The sequence below is a fragment of the Microtus ochrogaster genome, chromosome 8 (genome assembly GCF_000317375.1).
Source record: "Microtus ochrogaster isolate Prairie Vole_2 chromosome 8, MicOch1.0, whole genome shotgun sequence".
Taxonomy (NCBI): Eukaryota; Metazoa; Chordata; class Mammalia; order Rodentia; family Cricetidae; genus Microtus; species Microtus ochrogaster.
Genome location: NC_022015.1, coordinates 84,384,796 through 84,395,523, shown reverse-complemented (window position 1 = coordinate 84,395,523; position 10,728 = coordinate 84,384,796).

Genomic DNA, 10,728 nt, shown 5'->3' with positions numbered 1-10,728 from the left:
GCTTCAAAGTAAAACAAGACCTGGCATGAGACAGACCTCAGACATTGAATTTGTTGCTACACAGACTGACTGCTGTGTAGTAAAGGCTGGCTACCCACTCCAGCCCTGACCTGAGCTTATTCTGTGCTCTTGGGCTGATTCTTACACCACTTCCCTTTTAGAGAAGGAAAAAGACCCAAGAAGCTTGTGTCTTACTCAGTATCATGGGATGGTTGACAGGGATTTAGGCCTAAAGGCCAGCCTCTCTAGTCTAGAGCCCCGCCTCTCTAGTCTGAAGTGCCCCCTCTGTGCAGCCATCCCAAGAGATGCCCAGCCAGGGCAGCAGACTGCAAACGGCAGGCACCCGGAAGTGCTTCCCACTTCAAGGATGCTAGAAAACACCGCCATGAGAGAAGGTGGTGAGTTACCAAAGGTCTTTACGACTGTGGGGCTCCCTTTAGCAGCTCAAGTGTTTGGAGATTTCCTCATCTCGAGAAAGCTACCAGACCTGACAGCTCTCTTACACACGTGAATTCACAGCAGCTAGGTCGACATTCATAAGTCTTACCCAACACCGTGCCAGCTAAAAGCCCAGCATAGATGGGGAGGCGCTCCCAAAGCCCCACACCCACTTGAGGAGCTATTGGCAAGGGATGGATCCTAAGAGGCGAACTGTGCACCAGTGATCCCAAACCTGTGCACATACAGGCAATGCTAAGTGACCCAGTGGGTTCAACAGAAAAGAAAAAGAACACAACACATGAAGATGGGAGGGAAAAGCGGTGGGAGGTAGGAATCTGAGTAGGGGAATAGCTGTAGATTTGATCAAAACACATTAAATGCATGTTTGAAATTTTCCAACAGTCTAAAAAAAAACCCTACCAGCCTACTCAGCCCCTCCTGCCCATTGCTGGACAGGGCTCCTCTCCCACGCTCCTTCCAGAGTCAGCCAGCCTTGCCTGGGTGTGGCCACCAGCCCTGCTCAGCTGGATAAGGTCCATTGTGGGCTAGGAAGCAACAAGGAAGGGTGGGGATTCTGGGGCTGGCAACTTTTGGGGAAGCCCTGTGTGGCTCCTCAGCTCTGACCAGAGCTGCAGAGCCCCAAGTTGAGAACCACACCCCAATTCCCCCTCTTCCCATCTGACGCCCAGACTCTAAGAAAACTGCCTCTATTCTACTGCAGAATTCGGGGTGCACCAGAGCTCGCAGAGACAGATAACACTGTCCTATGACCACATTTATTTTCCTTTTAACTCTCAGTGGGTAAAACTGCTCTCCAGAGTCTGCCATTGTCCCAAGCACAATAGCAGGCCCTGGAGGAGGGGATTTTTCTGTATTTATTTGTGCTGTTCCCTGCTGCTGCTGCTGCAAACGCCCACCTTGAGTTGCGTGCACGTATGCGCACCACACACACACACACACCTTTTAACCCAGCTCTTCCCATCAGTAAAAAGAAAATCTGGCTTGGGAACCCCTCTTCCCCAAAATAGAGTCTGGTTCTGCTTGGGCCCAGCAGGGTGTAGGGTTGCCCCTTCCATAACATTTCAATGGGATCTAGTGGCAGCCCAGAGCCTTCCAGAAGCTTCCAGACCCACCTAGACCTGTTGAGACTCCAGTTCATGGGATGCAGGCTAGTGAATCTTGGATGACACCAGCAGGTAATATTTGTAGGGGCGGGAGGGGGAGGGTCCTACAGAGTGCCAGCCGCTAACCTGGATCCTCTATGTGTATTATGCCAGTTTGTCTGAGAAGAGTAAACCCAGCACGCTCAAGGGTTTGGCAGTAGGATTCTAAACCCACCCCTACCCCCTCTAGTCTGAATAGCATTTCTGCTGTTTCTATGTCTCACTGTAACCATGGCTAGGCTGGAACTTGCTATGTAGACAAGGCTGGCCTTGAATTTAGAGGTTTGCCTGCCTTTGCCTCCTGAGTGCTGGGATTAGAAGCGCGGAGCACGTCATCCCCAGGCCTCCGCAGCTCTCTGGGATTGCCACAGCACAGCACATCATTGCCAAGAGATTGCCAAAGGATATCGTTTTCAAAGCAAATGCCAGCAAGGCAGAGCCTGAACGTGAATAATATTTTGTTCTACCCTGGGCAGCTGGCACAGAAATCATCAGTCCCTTCGTTCCTGCCATTGTCCCGAAACACACACGGCTTAATGAGGAAGTAAAAGTGTTACATTAGATAAACAGGACTCAGCCAGTGTCTCTGGTGAAAAAATAAAAAACCAGCTGAGGATAATGAAGCTTAGTGGTAGAGGGCTTGACCAGCATGCATGAGGTCCTAGGTTCAAACCCCAGGAGCAGAAAAATAAATAATTTATTACAGTTTCAAAATTGTTATTCTCTTCCCCATGAGGTACTGCGTACTGTTGAAAACTAAAACCATGACTGGCCTTGCAGGGAATAAGGTATTCTAGAGAGACACTGGTGCCCCCCAATCTGAGAATCGGACTGGTCCAACAATAGACCCCAAACACTAATCCCACGCTGGGAGAAAGAAAAGAGTGAAACCTGCCGTCAACAAGAACTGCCTCCATCAGCCTGTGAGCTTGTGGGTACAGCGCTTTCTTGATAGCTAGTTGATATAAACGGGTCACACCTGAGCGAGTGGGGCTGGGCTGAAAGAGGAAGCAGGCTGAGCAAGCCATAGGAAGAAAGCCCGTAAGCAGTGTTCCTCCATGGGCTCAGATCTGCTCCTGCCTCCAGATTCCGGCCCTGCATTCCTTCGACTGTGACAGAGACAAGAGCCAGCTTGCCCCTTTTCTCCCTGCGTTATTTTTGGTTGTAGGGTTTATCACAGCAATAGAAAGCACAGTAGGAAACAGTTTGTGGAAGTTTGGATAGGAATAGCCCCATAGGCTCACAGATTTGAATGCTTGGTCATCAGAAAGTGGCACTATTTGGAAGAATTAGGAGGTGTGACCTTATTAGGGTGGGTGTGGCCTTGTTAGGGGAAGGTGTGCCTGGGGTGGGCTTTGAGGTTTTAAGAGCCCAATCCAAGCCCAGTGACTCTCTCTTCCGGCTGACTGCAGACCTGAATGTAGAACTCTCAGCTCCTTCTCTAGCACCGTGTCTGCTTGCTTGTCCCCATGCCCCCTGCCATGATGATAATGGACTGAACCTCTGAAACTGTAAGTCAGCCCTGATGAAATGTTTTCCTTTATAAGAGTTGCTGTGATCGTGGTTTCTCTTGACAACAATAGAACACAGCTCTTGCAGACTCGTGGCCTCTAATCCTTATACATGATATGGGTAGGTGTTGCAACCCCACAGGTCACAGGGGAGGGTTTTCTTGCTTGCAGAAATTCAGATGAGGCCCCGAGAGATTAGTGTATATAGCTCAGTTACTAGGGTCCTTGCTTAGCATGTGTGAAGCCTTGGGTTTGATCTTCAGGACTGCATAAGATGGATGTCGTGCACCGCACCCCCGTGTCTGCGCTCTGTGCGCTGGCACCCAGTTCGCGAGCTTGTGGAGGTTAAAATACACAGACACACACAGAGGGACAGCGACACGGGTCATCCTTGAATTCCCCAAGAATGCCCCCTTTATTGTGTTCAGGGGCAGATAGAAATAGCCACGCCCCAGCCAAACCCACCAGAAACCACTCTCCTGCCATCAGGAACTCCTGAAGGTCTCGTGCTCAGAGCAGCTGTAGGCACTCAGATCAGGGGATTACAAGAAATTCAGGATCTGGGGTCTCACTGCTCCCAACAGAAGGACATAGTGGCACTAGTATAATGTAATATATATATAGTGTATAGTGTAATCCTAGCACTAAGGAGGTAGAGGCAAGCAGAAACTCAGGTCCTTGCCTATATAAGCCATTGTGGGCTATGTGAGATCCTGTCTCGAAGGGGCGTAGTCATAGGAGGGACCTAACTGCAAATCTCATGCTTCATTCCAAGAGGAGGTTTGGATTTGGGAGGTCTGGCCGGGAGCTGGCAAGCTGCACCGTATAACAAAATTTAGAAGCTTCCAGGTGGTTCTGATAGTTAGCCATGCCATGTGGGGTCAGGAGTAAAGCTGGTCTGTTGCAGTTCACGTACCCTAAGTCTCTGCTAGACTTTGCCAATGCTATCGCCCCAATGCACGACGCCAGATGTCACACCTGGACTCATCTCATGGGAGACATTATTCCAACTGGCTGCCGGAGCTCTGCTATGGAAAATCTCAATGATAAAAACTACCATTGCCACACAAGGACCTGGACTGGAGGAGAGTCCATCAGTATGTGCTTGCTCGTGGGTCAATTCATCGGCTAGGGCCCTGGCTCCATTTAAAACGGAGAGAAGCATGTAGGGCCCAGGTTCTTGCAGGAAAAGCACCAGCTCCGTAGCATCTCCGCTGCTCCCGTCCCTGAGACACAGAAGTCGGCAGGCCCAGCCTAGCAATCCCTTCTGAGGGATGCCGGTGAGGTTCCTTTCACTGTACACCATCTTGCATTGCTCTCCTGCTTGCCACAGAATAGGGCACATAGCCTGTCTTTTCTAGGGATGCAATCACTTTAGGGAGTTAGCAAGAGTCACTCCCCAGTCCCTCTCCAGAGCGGGAGTGAGAACGGTTGCTATCAATTGTTTATCACTAAAACTATGTTTGTTTAAGATTCAGAGTGGAGATCCTACCTTTCCCATTTTTCTATAATTAGTTACTTTTAAGTTATACAAAGTGCCAAGGTTATGGAGTTTATTCAACTGAGATTTTCTGATCCTAGAAAATGTCCAAGTTCAAACCTGCCTACTGTTCATTTCCCAAATCTTTCTAATCTAAACAGAAGAAGGAAACCCACCAGATTCCTTCCAGTCTGAGACAAATTGTTTTGTCAAAGCTTTGGAGTTCTTTGAGATCTTGACAGAGGTTATGAGGTGACGTTGTCCTTGAGACGGGGCTTCCTGTTTGCTCAGTAACAGGGGTAAGACCTCAAGGCAGCACCTGAGTCCCCTGCAGTCCTGGGGTGTCCTTCTCGAGTGTCCCCAGAGGCCCTAGGTCTGCCGTTTGCTCTCCACGGCCCCGTTCTTTCTTTGCTGCTGACCCAGGAATCCTTCCCACCACACAATGTCTAAAAGCAGTTCAGAAACAAGCTTCCTCTTAATTTTTTTCCACTGGTGACTTTCCTGTGGATCTCTATCTGGTCCTGCCTTTATGTGCAATTGCTTGGATCCTTGTTTACTGTTACCCCAACTTGTCAGGTTGTGGGGGAGCTGAACGGTGCTCAGTTTCGGGGCCACTCTGTGTTGGTTTGTAGACGGAGTCAGGAGTGGTCTCTGCGCGGCTAGGAATAGGTGGGCTTTCTGAGCCTGCAGGGTCAAGCTTCTACAGGCATGGAAAAGTCTCTCTGCCATCGAATAAAATGGATTATTGCCTTGCCCGTGGGTATTAATTGCAAATAGCTTTTGGTTAGAGGTGGGACCCAAATCCACTTTCCCTTTTCAGTGCTGTGTCCCCATCTGGCTTGAACCTGTGCAGGTCTTGTGAGTGCTGCCGCAGTCCCTATGGGTTCATATGTGCAGCGGTCCTGTTTCCCTGGCATCCTCCATCCTGTCTGGCTCTCAGTCTTTGTTACCTCCTCTTCAGTCAGATCCCCAAGTCTTGAGAGGAGGGGTGGGTTTAGTGACGACATCTCACTAGGGATTGAGTGCTCCTAAGTCTCTCACTGTCTGCACTTGTACAATGGGATTTAACTCATCAGTAAGAAGGAACGAACTATTGCAATATCATGCACGTATCTCCAATGCATTATGTTGAGGGAGAAAAGGCTACATCAGAAAGGCTCCGCAGTGCCTGATCCCGCTGATCTGGCACGTTGGAAAAGGAAAGGCACAGAATCAGAAGCCCTTTTATCCCAGGCGAGGGCTAGAGTGGAGACTACAGAGAGGAACAGGGAGGTGTCAAAGTAGATGCGTTAGTTATTCTGTACCTTAACGATGGTGGTGACTGCATGGATACATACATATCCCCAAACTCTCAGTACTGTGGACCACAAAGGATGAATGGTGCTGAATGTAAATAAAGTAAAAAAGAAAAGCAGTTGCATTTTAAAAAATTATATCATCAATCCTACCGAACCTGGGGCTGGGAGACATTCTAATGGAAACCTTATATGTAGCCAATTATCTAGTCTTAAGAGGCTTGCAAGCCTTGCTATAAACTAGGTGCTGTGCTCAGCTCTTGAGATAGAATAGTGGACAAACAGAAGTGAAGCTCATAATCTCCCAAGTACAAACAGAGCGGCGCAATTGTGTAAGGATTGGTTCTTGGCCATCAGCGACGCCTTCTCTGGGGAATGCTCCTATTTTAGTGGCCACTGGACTGGATATGGCTACAGAAGAATGGATCTTCATGGGTTTCTGAAGCAGGGAAGGTGATGAGATCGCTGGTGTGCACTTGAGAAGGAACAGATTTGGAGTGGCGAAATCATGAGTTCAATATAATACAAACAAGAGTTAGACCACAGGAAGCCAAACTGGATGCACGGCAAAACTACACAGAGGACCCATTATAAACAGAACATATTTACATTTAACACGTGCACAGATACTCTTAGTATCCTCAACATGACAATGAAGTGGGGGACTATCCATGCAGCAGAGTCAGTATTTAAATGTGAAGTGCTGGGGTGTGCTATGGCATGGGTGACCTTGAACATACTGTGCTAAGTGAAAGAAGCCACCATGGAAGATGATGGAGTGGTGTCTGATTCCACTTCCAGGACGTTTCAAAGGCAGGGAAATCTCCGGAGTCAGGGGATAGGGCCTTGTGGAAGGAACAGGGAGAGTGACCTGACTACCATATGTATAATAGTTCTTATTTACTGAGATGATAACTACGAAGCTGTTGTCAGAGTACACTCTAATGAATAAATTATTCATCTGTGGAATCCTCATAACAGGTCAAGAGACCAGTATTGCAATTTCCACATTTTCCTTATTTCATTAAGAAAGACACGTGGCCTGCAGTACATGTATCTTTAATGATGGACCCGTGATCTCTAACCCAGATACTCTGCCCTCACCTGTAGCTCGAATTCTAATTGGTCTTAATAATAAAAACCTGGAGTAAGATGTTGGCGGAGAAAGCTGAAAGATCAGAGAAATAGAGCAGCAGCCACTAGTTCTTACCTCCATAAAATCCTCAAACTGAATGGGGGTATCCCGTCTCTACAAGTCCTCAGACTGAATGGGGTACCCCGTCTCTACAAGTCCTCAGACTGTATGCTTTGGGTTTCTGTCTCCTCCTTCCTTATATCCCTCTCTCTGCCCAGCCATATCCCTTCCTGTGTCTACCTCCTTAGTGCTGGGATTAAAGGCATGTGACTCCCAAGTACTGAGATTAAAGGTGTGAGCCACCACCACCTGGCTCTGACTCTTTTAGATTGATCAATCTCATGTAGCCCAGGGTGGCCATGAACTCACAGAGATCCATTTGCCTCTGTCTCCAGGGAGCTGGGATTAAAGGTGCGCCACCACTGCCTGGCCTCTATGGCTAGCTAGTGGCTCACTCCACACTCTGATCGTCAGGCAAGCTTTCTGTGTTAGATCACAAACAAAATATCACCACCTTCACCATCTGAGGCCTTACCTGAATCAAGACCTGAGCTCTGCTTGAGGAAACCTTTCTTCTGGCTTCCCTGGGTTACCTCACCTTCACATCCCTCCTGGGAGGAGCCCACCTGTCAGCTACAGAACAGACACTCTGTGTTGGAGGGCTGTGCACATGCATGTGTATGCACGGGGGGGGGGAGGCCAAAGTGTCTTCCTTGATTATTGTATTACTAAGACTTACTTATTTTTGTTTTGTGTGTATGAGTGTTTCCTTGCATGTGTGCAAGCACACCACGAGCATGCTCGGTGCCTGCAGAGGGGGTCGGATCCTCTGAAACTGGAGGTAAAGATGGTCATAAGCCGTCAAGTGGGTCCTGGGAGCCAACCTTGGTCCTCTGCCAGTGCTGTGAGTTCTTTGAGCCACTGAGCCATGCTGCTAGCCCTAGTGCCTCCATCTTGCTTTTTGAGAAAGGGTCTCTCATTGAACCTGACACTCCTCAGTTTGGCTAGCCTGGCTAGCCAGCAAACCTCAAGAATCCTTTCATCTCTGCCTTCCCAGTGCAACGATTCCAGGTATGGGCTGCGGCTCTCTCACACATTCTAGAGATCCAAACTCAGGCCCTTGTGCTTGGGTGACAAGCACTTTACCAACCAAGCTGTTTCGTGAGCACCTTAGACCACAGATTCTAATGCGTCCTCCATGTTAGTGTCCTTGGTTGTCTGAATGAGGCAGTGGTAGCTGAGTGAGGTAGGACCGGAGTCCAGAGGGCTCCTCAAAGAACGACTACACAAGCTGAACATGCCAATGGCTGCGTTCTCTGAACTGTCTCAATGGCTGCCTCTTCGCTATTTCTTTTACTACTCAAATGCATTAGTAGAACAAAGTTGTGGCTTCTTGCTATTTGAGACCCGCTTCTTGGCTTTGCACCCCACACCCTGAACCCTTCTGCTTGGAGATCATCCACAAACATTTCGTGAATTATACAGAAGACTCAGTTTGAGTGACAGAACGGGGTCCCGCATGCTGTTTGGTTGTAGGACCCGGTGTCAGATATCCTGAGCTGCCAGGGCTCCTCTGTGGAAGATCCCAATTATATTCTCTTGGTCGTTTCTGCCAGGAGCAAGTGTGGCTGCCTGAGGCTGTGTCCAACGGGAAGTTAGGAGCTGCTCTCCATTGCTCTCTTAGTCTCCTTCCAGCTCAGGGAGACCAACAAACACAACTGAACACGTTCTTGCCAATGCGGTCAGTGTCACAGAAACTCACAGACTGGTGTAACTCTGGGTTACAAGTCTTAAAGGGTTTGTTGTGGGATTTTTCTAGCATGAAACTCATAGACATTCTAGTGTGGGCCCTGTAAGATGACAAAACAATGTGCAGCCATGGGCAGAGCGAGGAAAGTAGCATTTCCTCCTTGCTAACTAGGGGAAAGGGCAGTTTATACACTACTTTGCTCCCTAAATAGAAGTTCAGTCACATCGGCTCCCTCCCTTGGGAGCTAGTCAGAAATGCAAAATCTCTGTCCTATCCTAGACTTGCTAAGTTAGGGTCTGCACTTTAGCGTGATTCCCAGACAATCCCTGGAGTGCGGGTGCACCATGCTAAAGTTGAGAAGCTCTAGCTTTGTAGGTTACAGTTTTCTTACCCCCAACCCTCACAGGATGCAAATCAACAAGTAATTATCCAACAAGTCCCTAGCACTACATTTAGCTGCGGGCAGAGAGTGACCCCTGAGAGGGGTTTGGTGGCAGCTAGAGGCTGCAGGAGGGACCCAATGAATCCAGTGCTCTGCACTAACCGGGTCCTTGCTAGCAAGATGCTTGTTGAGAGAACCAGGAGCCTGGGTTTCACCCACCCCAGATGCAGCACACCATGATCATGGCAACTCTTATAAAGAAAAACACTTGACTGGGGCTTGTTTCATTGTCATCAAGACAGGGAGCACGGTGGCACACAGGCAGACAAAGCCCTGGAGAAGGAGCTGGGAGTTCTACATCCAGGTCAGCAGGCAGCGGGAAGAGAGTGACCCTGGGCCTGGCTTGGACGTTTGAAAGCTCAAAGCCCACCCCAGTGACACACTTCCTCCAGCAGAGTCACACCTACTCCAACAAGGCCACAGCCCCTGACTCCCGTCCTCATCCTGTCCACTCCCTGATGACCAAGCATCCCATAATGAGCCTCTGGGGACCAGCCCTATTCAGACCACCCCCCCCCCCGCCCCGGCCCGTCCGTTTTTAAGGCGTTATCACAGAGATGGAACACTTGCTTTCTTTCAGGGATCTCAGAATTAAGGCATCTAACACCTGCTGTGAACTGCTGTGCCAACGCTCTCCATGTCCTCACCACAAACCAAGAGGTGGGGACCACCTTGCTCTCATCCCACTAGGGAAACAGAAAAGTGTTAAGTCATTCAAGGTCACCCAGGGAGAAAGAGACAGAAGGAAGATTTTTAAACTAAACTCTGAGCCTGTGTTCCAATGTTTCTCGGTGTTGTGTCTATCATTCCCTCTCAGTCATCCTTTACGTATTTTATCTAATTATGTCTCCATGACACTTTAATGCCAAATAAGATGCTCCAGTAAGATAAATATGTATTTATACACTGGAATACTTCCCTACCTTTCCTCAAGGCCCATTTTTATTTTAAAAGATAGGGTGTCACTCCAAAGCCCAGGCTGCTCTTGAAATCAAGGGCATTCTGTGGCAGCCTCCCAGGTGCTGGGATTCCACATGCACCACCACACCTAGCGCAAGATCCAGCTTCTGTTCTTGGAGACACGATCGCTTTAGGAAGAAGCTCACCTCATTACTCCCTCAGTCCACAGTGGCCTGTGGGTAGTTGTCATGTGGTGAACTGTGGCCACAGTGAAGAACCTGGTATTGGGGCTTCCGAGGCTGCCTGTGAGCAGAGCAGGAGTCGGACTTGGCCAGATATAGCATCTTTCCCAGCCTTGGAGGAGAGAGTTAAGACCCTGGTATCATTGGTACAGCAGAAGCAAGCCTCGGTTCTACCATTGCTGCTCATGGGCCTCTCGACACTCTCTTTCCCACCTTGTACATGACACAGGCCAAGAGTCCAAGAGCAGGCAGTGGGGTGTGGTGAGCTGCATGGAGATGTGCTACAGAAGCATCTTAGTGCAGGCTGCATACAGATGTGCTACAGAAGCATCTTAGTGCAGGCTGCATACAGATGTGCTACAGAAGCAT